We start from the raw sequence: 8,806 nt of genomic DNA, 5'->3' as shown, positions 1-8,806 counted from the left end.
CTTGACCTGGTAATCAGCAATTCTGGAAAGCAGTCCACTCCCACTACGGGCACAGCCCTGCAAAATTAATTGGGGCTGACCTTGCACTGAAGTTCACACAAGTTGCTGTATCAGAGAAAAAACTCCCACATTGGTTCTTAAAGGTCTTGATAAGTACTAGAATTAAATAAATAAATAAATAAATAGTAAAACTCCTCAAACTAGCTACATGTGTACCTGTTAGAGATTGCTTGCACAGGACAGTTTTCTGTCTCCAGAAATCATTACCAAAATGCACTCATATGCTCTGACCAATATTCTGCTTTACCCAGCTGATCTCTGCTAGGCAGGATTCCCTTTGGTTGTCCTGGTCCTTGAAGCCATAGTGTAAGCTAGATCTTTTTACATATGCTTGCACAAATTGTGATTTGAATAGTTCTGTGAAGCACTGACAAAAATATAGTGAGGTTATAAGGCATAGACTATCTACTTTAAAAGAATACATAACTTAAGAAATCAGCCACTTTGTCATATTTCTCTACAGTAGTCTAACATCTCCGTCATCTAAGTGTGCCTAAGTTTGCAGCTCTAGAACACCCGAGATGGTACTGTGGAAGATCAAGGAACAAAAAAACCCTTTAACAACACATGGTAATTCACACAGAACTGAACAGAACTAACCATCAAAACATCCTTTTGTCCTGCAGCTGCTTGGGTGAAATTTCTTAGTTTTCTCCTCTTTTTCTTTAGTTTGCAAACTTTACACACAGCAGCTCTCCTGCCTCACGGTTTTGGTCTCTGCAGTGCCACTACCAGTGCCTGGGGTCCAGTTCTGGTTCTACCTTTAGTGCTGTTGCTATTTGTTGCAGTGTGATTTTAATTTGTCCAAATAAAGCAGAGATTATCCTTTTCTCTTTCTTCTTTATGTTTTACATTTTCCCAGCATTTAACAGTAAAAATGCCTGATGGGAAAGGCATTTCCTGCCAGTAAATGACAAGCTGAGCACAGATACAGGGATGAAAACTCTTCCAACTCATCATTAAAGTACCAGAAAAAGCTTTTCTTATCAGTCATCATCGCTTATTGCTGCTGCTGCAGGGAGAATCACTTCAGGGTGGAATGCTTCCAAGGAGTTTTCAGTCAGCAAAGCTCGCAGTTCATCTGGGTGTAAAGGACTGTGCAATTAATCCTCTGCATTCCTATTTAAGTACAGGAAGTGTTTAATTCTAAATAACTTACTGAAAAAGGTAGTTTTAAATGATTTGCTACATCCCAGGCGCATTAGAATTAGAATGAAAATAATGAAAAGGAAATTTATCTTAGAGCTGGTTGTGCATTACAGTGGAACTTATTTTTTACTAGCTAGGCACTTCTGTAACATCCACTAGGCATCCAGACGCTGGTGTTAACAGGTGGACAAAACACTGCTTTTATCCTCCATGGCTTTTTAAGGTTATTAGATTTCAGTTTATTTTAATAGTTCAGATTCCATTCAAATTTTAAACTTTTATAGTTTCAGAAAAAAAATAATAGTAATTCCAATACTTCATGTGAATTGTTAACCCTACACATAAGAAAATAGCCACAATAATAATCTTAACAAAAGACTCCGACATTGTACCTTGTCAGGCATGGTCATCTCAAACATGCTGGAAAAAAACATATTAACAGGAATGTGTTGTATTATTTATAAAGGCTCTCTTATTTTTTCACTAAAGAGCAAGTCCCGAGTTGAGCAAGGTTTTTGGACAGAGCCTCTTGAGCTGTGTGTTTAATTACTGTGCTGAATGTGGGCTTCAGTTTGGCAGCTGAAAAACTGTCATGCTTTATAGAGCTCAGTATAAAACTCTTGCTTGTGAGTGAAACACACCCAGAATGTTTATTGCTGCTAAATGCTGCTGCAATGCATACGGTGAACAGTAAGAATAGATAATAATGCCCCTAGAGAGCAACAAAGGCCCAGGACTGATGGCAGATGGGAGTGCTATTTAAAATTAGACATAAAAATGAAGTACACCAGCCTTGTCTGTGATTTCCATTTGTGATTCTCAGCCTCTTCACCCTAAGATATACATACCATTATCCTCTCCAACCCCGGTGTGCTGACCAGAAGCACAGCAGGGCAGCCGTGTCTGAAATTGCACCCCACTGACAGCCCAACCTGTGGCTCAAGGTGAAGCATCGCTCTGATGAGAGCTCTCATGACCCCAACATTCCCCCTTAAACTCTGACTCCACAGAACATCATTCAGAGACTGAGACCATCTTTTAATAAAGCCCCATCAGTGACAGCACTCAGTGTGGAGGTAAGGACCAGAATTCGGTTCTCGTCTCTCACTGAGAGGGATGAAAACCCCATCCCCACTTTCTGAGGAGAAATGACCCACCACAAAATGATAAGCTGTGCTGTTTGGGGAACCTTACTCTTGGCTTCTCCCACTGAAGCTATGCTGTCGTGAAGCTAAGAGCTGTTAGTAAAGCAGGTGGTGCCTGACTTAGAGCCTGCTGGTGAGGACATGCCTCTGGACAAAGGGCATCCTGGAGCCTGCTTTCCTCTCCATGTAACCATTTTGCTTCAGAGTCACCAAACAAAATCAGCTTCTATGTAGCCTCAGTTAGCATTCCCATGGGACTGATCATCAAGGGGGGTGCCAGGTGAGTGCAGCCTCCTGTGCCCAAGAGCAGTTGGGATCTGGACTAGGGGTGGGCTTCAAGGCTGGCAATAAGGCAGGCTGCAGCTCGGTTGGTTTCAGTTCATTTACACTTTGTCCTTATTAGCTGGGCAGGTTCCTGTACGGTTAAAGCAGGAAAAAAAAAAAAAGCAGCAAAGATAAGAGGTTGAAAGTTAAGATCATCCATGTGTTCTTCTCATGGCAAGTCACATGTGAAGAAGGTGAGAGGACAAAAGATAAGCAGAGGGGAAGCTGCAGTGGCTGCCTTGGTTATGAATTTACTGCAGATGACACATCCCTTGTATGTTGTTGGTATTTGAAATGTAATTTTTTAATGTAGAAATTGATGTTTAATAATTAGAAATATCTATTTGTCATTACAGTAAATTGCAAATTACATACTAACAAGAAAGATGAGAAGTGCTGTTAAAAGCATCATTAATTATATTAAGTCCCAGTGCGTTCTTTATGCGTGCACAGTTCCAAGTGCAATCAATGTGAGCAGGCAGTTTTTATAGTGGGTATGTGTGTGTTTGTGTGTAGCAGCATGATGATCCCAAAACGTACCCAAAATATTCTGAACTTATCACAGTAAGAAATATATACATTCTCACGCTCTCTTTCCCTCATCCCTGTGATTACCTTACAGGCTACAGGAACACGCTCACGCCAAGTGAAATGCATGCCTTCAGCGAACAATTCCTAAGCATTTATTTTAATTCATTTCAATAGCAGCATGACCAAGTGCTGATTTTCATAGCCACTCGGAACTAAATTTATCTCTCATTGAAGTCAAAGGGAATCTTTCCGTTGACTCTAGCAATGGTTAGATCAGGTCTTAGTATATACTTTAATCAGTGAACTGTTTTTTACATGTACACTGAATGCATGTGGTTCAGTGTGAACCCCTGACTGCTCTCTCAAACAAAATCCCAGTATGCATTTACAGGACGGGGAGGGGACAGTGGAGGGAAGGATCTGTGAAGACAGAACTTTTCTTGCCATAATCTGGATGAGAAGATAAGGGCTGGGTAGGGGAGATGTAGTTCACAGTTGCCTGGAGCGCAATTAATATTTTCCTTGTTCAGCGGAACCAGCGATTCTGCTTTATTCAGCCTGTTTTAAGACATGATTATTTCATATGTGGGATCCCCAGTGTGAGATGCCTTTTCTTTGTTGGTTGTTGGATTGAAGAATGTAATTGTTGGCTGCTGTGGTGAGCAGCTCTTATGCCAGTGCACAAGTCCACCTGGCAAAAACACCCTGAAAGTCTTCAGCAGAAAGGAGCTGTCATGGTTTTGTGATTTTCGGTTATTGGTATTCCACATCCATTGACAGGAGTGAGCGTCAGATGCTCTTGACTGGGTCAGCCCATCAGGCTCTCTCAGCTACAGAGGGGGGGGGTATCTGAATAATGTGCCCCCAGACACTCCCGGAGCACTGGACAGAACAATGACAGACACCATTCTGGAACATCTAGTTCACTAAAGTGCCATGAAAGTTCATGGAAATTCAGGGCGTTGAAGTTCATGGTAATCGTTGCACCCTCTAGTAATGTAATTATCTCTGGCTCCATCTTATTGGCAGAGAAACAAAAAGTAAAGTGACAGAAAATGAAAGAGAAAATCAAAATGACTCATTTAGACTTAGGAAGCTGACCAGGCAGGAACAGACGACCAATGGGAGAAAATCTGTGGAAAAGGGGAACAGAAAGTGGGAGGGCGGAATCCAGGGATACAGGGAGGGAGAAGGGAGGTGTAAGCAGTAGAGAAACAGGGAAGTGGGGAAAGCAAATGAGAAGCTGCTGGCTCAAGGGGATGAGAGTGAGGGCTGCTACTGAAACAAAGCAAAAGACTGCAGGAAAAAGGAGTGTCCAAAAAAGGAGATTAAAAAAAAACACCCAAAAAACAGAGAATAAATGTATTTAGAGGGAATATCGGGTAGTGATGGAAACGGGCAGTAAGAAAAGAAATGTAAGCTGTGGAGAGAAAAGCTAGGAGCAAACGAATCTTGTCTTCAGATTTAAAGAATAGAAGTAAAAATTGTGCACTTTACAGCAGCTAATTTCCCACTGTGAGACAAATACCCGCCCACTTGGGTGGGTTTGAATATAGTACGATAAGACAATTTGCCATACAGCTGGAGTGAGAACCCATCCTCTGCCTCCACGGTTTTTAACTCCCATCAATTCTTAGACCAGCAGATATCCAAACCTTCTGCAGTGCACTTGTTCCTCACTACTTTCACCTTGGGCTTTTCAGTGGCTTGTTGGGGGAAGTCTTGGAGGCAGCCCACAGATCCCTGAGGGGTCCCTGCCTGGCAGCTGATGATCCCTGGGCTGACTGGGAACCACCGATGCTTCCTCTGTGCAAGCAGCAGCAATCTAGATCTTGGAAAAAGTATTCTTAAGTTTCAGCTTGGTTGTTAGTCCGATCAGATGTGAAAATTGGCTCAAAAATAGTGCATGTTTGGGGAACAGAGGAGCCTTACCAGATAGATCATACTGTGTTGTAAAATAAACGTGGTGAAAGCTAATTCCCATCACAGAAATACAGAACACTTCTGAGGGACAGTCAGAAAGCCTGATTCTGTGCTGATTTTACAACACAATAAAAAAGGAAAGCTCTTTCTCGTATATGTGCCATGAAGGGAAAAATTGGACCTGTCAGGGCTACAGTAATTTCAAGACTTAAACAATTGAAACCACAAAGCACACAGAGAGACGGGTTTTACTCAAGATACCACTACACAGTTTATTTGTTTGCATCTTGTGTTTTAACCAGACCAAATAAGTTTAATGGAGTTTCAAGACCATAAAACAACACAAAATCTGGATGGGATGTGTGGATTGCATTGTGTTAGCCCAAATGACCTCCATAAATTGGCAGAAGACAGAAGAAAGCTGTTGCTGTAAGGATGTGTCGCTCTGTCTTGTGACTCTTACAGCTCTGTTTAGCAAGCCACGTTTTTGATTTATGCAAATACCCACATCATATGAAGCAGTGTGAAGGGATATGGAGGCAGGATTTGGTCAGGAAAAGGTAAAGGAATGAGTTAATTCCTCTGCACTGGGCGCTTTCTGAGGGCTGCAAGGACAGCACCTCAGGTTCAGTCTGGTGTCTCTCCAGAGGGAGAAAAGACCCAATAAATGTCAGCGCTGGTGATGAGCTGCGCTACCTGGAGAGAAGAAATATTTAACAGGAATTTCAGCTACAGGAAGTAGCTACTGTCCTGTGGGATTGTCCCGTGAAGCTTCTGACACCGGCAGAGAAATGAAATGGAAAATGCTTGGTAGACTTGAGAGGGAGGCAAATGAAAGATGTTTTATGAGATGCTGAAAAATGAAACTGGCAAAAAGCATCAGAGCATCTGGTGGCTGCACTGGTCTTAAATCTCACTTCCTGAGAGTCTTAATAATTAATTAATTTGGTTTTGAACAGGACTCTGATCCTACATCTTCACAGAGGCTAAGGTAGCTTGTTTTTAAAGAGCGGGGTAAAACCTGTGTGACACAATGGAGCCCGGTTTATTTTTCACTGTGGTTTCATTTTCTTTTTTCTCAGAAGAATTTCAAGCCAGGACATGTCTCGGTGGCCTAATCGTAAATGCGCACGGAACGATTTCTGTTTGCTTTGCAGGGAGGGGCTCTCTCGCTCCAGAAGTGGTTCAGGAGTTAACACAACTGTTTTGCTGTCAATTTTTAGTTCCAAGTGTGGCTCGTTGTGTGTAGTGGGAGCAGCAGCAGGGAGGAAGCACCGGATCGCAAACAAAACTATTGGCTTTACGTCTGTAGAATGTAGTATGATTTCAAAACAAAATTATCATCCATCTACTCGGACAAGTGTTGTGATTATTGAGTAAATGTCAGTGACCTTTAAACAACCAGATAGCAATGGTTGCATTTCAAAGGTACTTCTGGCCACTTTGGATGAGGGATTTGCTTTTTTCCACCTCCGTTATTCTGTGACATTGCTCTACAGGTCAGAAAAGACTCCAAATAAATTCCCCCTTCTGGAGCAGCTAGTTGAAGGGGAGCGGGCAGTTGCTACATCTCTGTCAGCATTACAGCAGGCACCTGGTCGTGACCACTAAGACTAATGTTGCTAACACGTTTCCACAATAACTTCATGCTCGGAACTTTCCAACCAATTATCTTTTGGGAAGACATTTTCCACATTTGGCCTCTGCTGGAGAGGGATTTTTTTTTTTTTCTAGGCTTGAGAAAAACGATGCCAGCTGTTTCTGAACACAGCATGAATTATAACATGCCTCCGAACCAGTGTGAGCTCCTCAGAGTGCACCGAGCTGAAATGTAAAGCTTGCCGTAAAGCCCTGCGAAGAGCAAAGCCTTTGCCTGGGATTATTTTTGACGCTGATTTACATAGATTAAGAAATAAACATGTTTTGAAAGATCTCAGCTTGATTTATCGATAGGTGAGCGCCCGAGCCTCCAGCAGGAGCAGCTGCCAGGTGGGTCAGGGCTCGCTCCCGCGCCTGCAGAGTGCACAGAACCGTTGGGAAGCACGAGCAGCCGCACCTTCTGCAGGAGGAAAGCCAACAGCACAGATCTGCTTTTTTTTTTTTTTTTTTCCCAAGGCAGACAATTAAATTTGAAATAGGAACACTGTGTTTGCAAAGCTGAGCATGCTAGCACGGTGACATTTAAAAAGCTGAGAGTACAGTTCCCGTCTGGGTGGCCAGCATGTGCATTTATGTATGCACACATACACCCATGTGGACACAAGAGCACAGAGGTGGGGTACTGACAGGCTCAGACTAATGTTAGAAATCCATGTCCTTGGTTAAATGCTCTAAGCTATCAATACATGCCAGCTTTTCCCAGTTGAGATATGTTACCCGTTACCAAATGCAGCCCCATGAACACTGTGAAATGAATTAACTGCCTGGAGGGCTGATCGGGGTTCGTGTTATAAGTGCGTAAACGAATCTTCAAGCTCTTCCCGTGCTTAGCAGAGAGACCCAAAGATAACAAGTCCGTGTGGACGACGGATGGAATATTATCATATTAGATAACGCTGTGCAAATCTCTGTGAGCCTCGTGCTCTCAGATAGGTGCTTTTTTGATATGTCTGTTTTCTAGCATTTCAGAAGGCAACTGCTGTCACCTACCAAACCAGGAAGCTATGGAAACAAAAAAGAACAAAACAAAACCCCTTCACCACCACCACCAGCACGTTTCCCTGCCTCCTACGGGGAATCTTTGGTTTTCCCCAAAACCAGAACGACATCGCGTGCTGCGCTGTTTTAAGGGCAGAAGTTATTTATTTATTTTCAGCGCTCTGGAATTTAATTAAACGGCTCTTTCCCGTTTCCTCGGGCTAAGAACTGAAGCCCCCCGCCCCGACACATGAAGCGCTTCTGGCCGTCAGCTGGAGCGGCACGGAGGAAGCGCGGGGTGTTTTTTTTTTTTTTTCGGGAGGGGGTGTTCAACAGTTTGGGGGCGAAGAAGGCTCTCATTTTCTAGTCCTTTCGAAAGCTGCGCCGCCTTCACTTAGTTTTACCGTCTCCGAGCCGTGAGAAGGGCTCTAATTTATGATAAAGCAACAAGACGTCCCGCAAGCCTAAGAAGTCGGGACGCCCCCTGAAGTCTGTTAAAAAGAAGAAAAAAAAAGGGGAAGGGGAAGAGAGAGCGCAGGGGGAGGACGGTCCCGTGCCGGGTGCCGCGCGCTGCCCTCCCGCGGGGTGCTGCCGGCACGGGGTGCTCCGCCGCCAGGGGGGATGGGGTGTCCCGCGGGGTCCCGGCCGCCCGGCTCGGCACGGCCCGGCTCCGTGCACTCCTGTTATGGAGCGTGAGGCCGCGCCGCCCCGCCTCCGTGCGGCGGGGAAGCCTTGCATCACCGCCGCGGGCCCCGCTGCCCCCCCGCCCGGCCGCCCGCCCTCCGGGAGCTATTAATAGCATGACATCAGCCCGGGACTCGCCGCCAGAGTAAATACCAGCTCTACCCGCTCGGCTATATAAGGGGGGTGATGCAACCGCGGCGAGAGGCAGAGGCGCGGGGAGCGCGAGCGGGAGCTGCTCTCCCGCCGGCGGAGCGGGCACGGGAGAGAAAGCGGGCGCGGCGGGGTCGGCGAGCAGCCCCGGCCGGCCGGCGGCGGACCGAAGGTAGGAACCGCGGGACGGCGCCGGGGCGGGG

General features: G+C 45.1%; 1 protein-coding gene across 1 annotated transcript in view; it reads left to right on the top strand.

The window, feature by feature from the left end:
* Nucleotides 8,573-8,806, top strand: part of ATF3 (activating transcription factor 3) — an 8,026-nt gene continuing 7,792 nt past the window's right edge. The window contains exon 1 of the mRNA XM_021392404.1: nucleotides 8,573-8,775. The gene's annotated coding sequence lies outside the window, so the exon portion shown is untranslated. The remainder of the gene's footprint in view (nucleotides 8,776-8,806) is intronic.

Source organism: Numida meleagris, chromosome 3 (assembly GCF_002078875.1).
Source record: "Numida meleagris isolate 19003 breed g44 Domestic line chromosome 3, NumMel1.0, whole genome shotgun sequence".
Lineage (NCBI taxonomy): Eukaryota > Metazoa > Chordata > Aves > Galliformes > Numididae > Numida > Numida meleagris.
The sequence above is the reverse complement of the archived record's forward strand: the minus strand, read 5'-3'. Positions and strand labels throughout refer to the sequence as shown.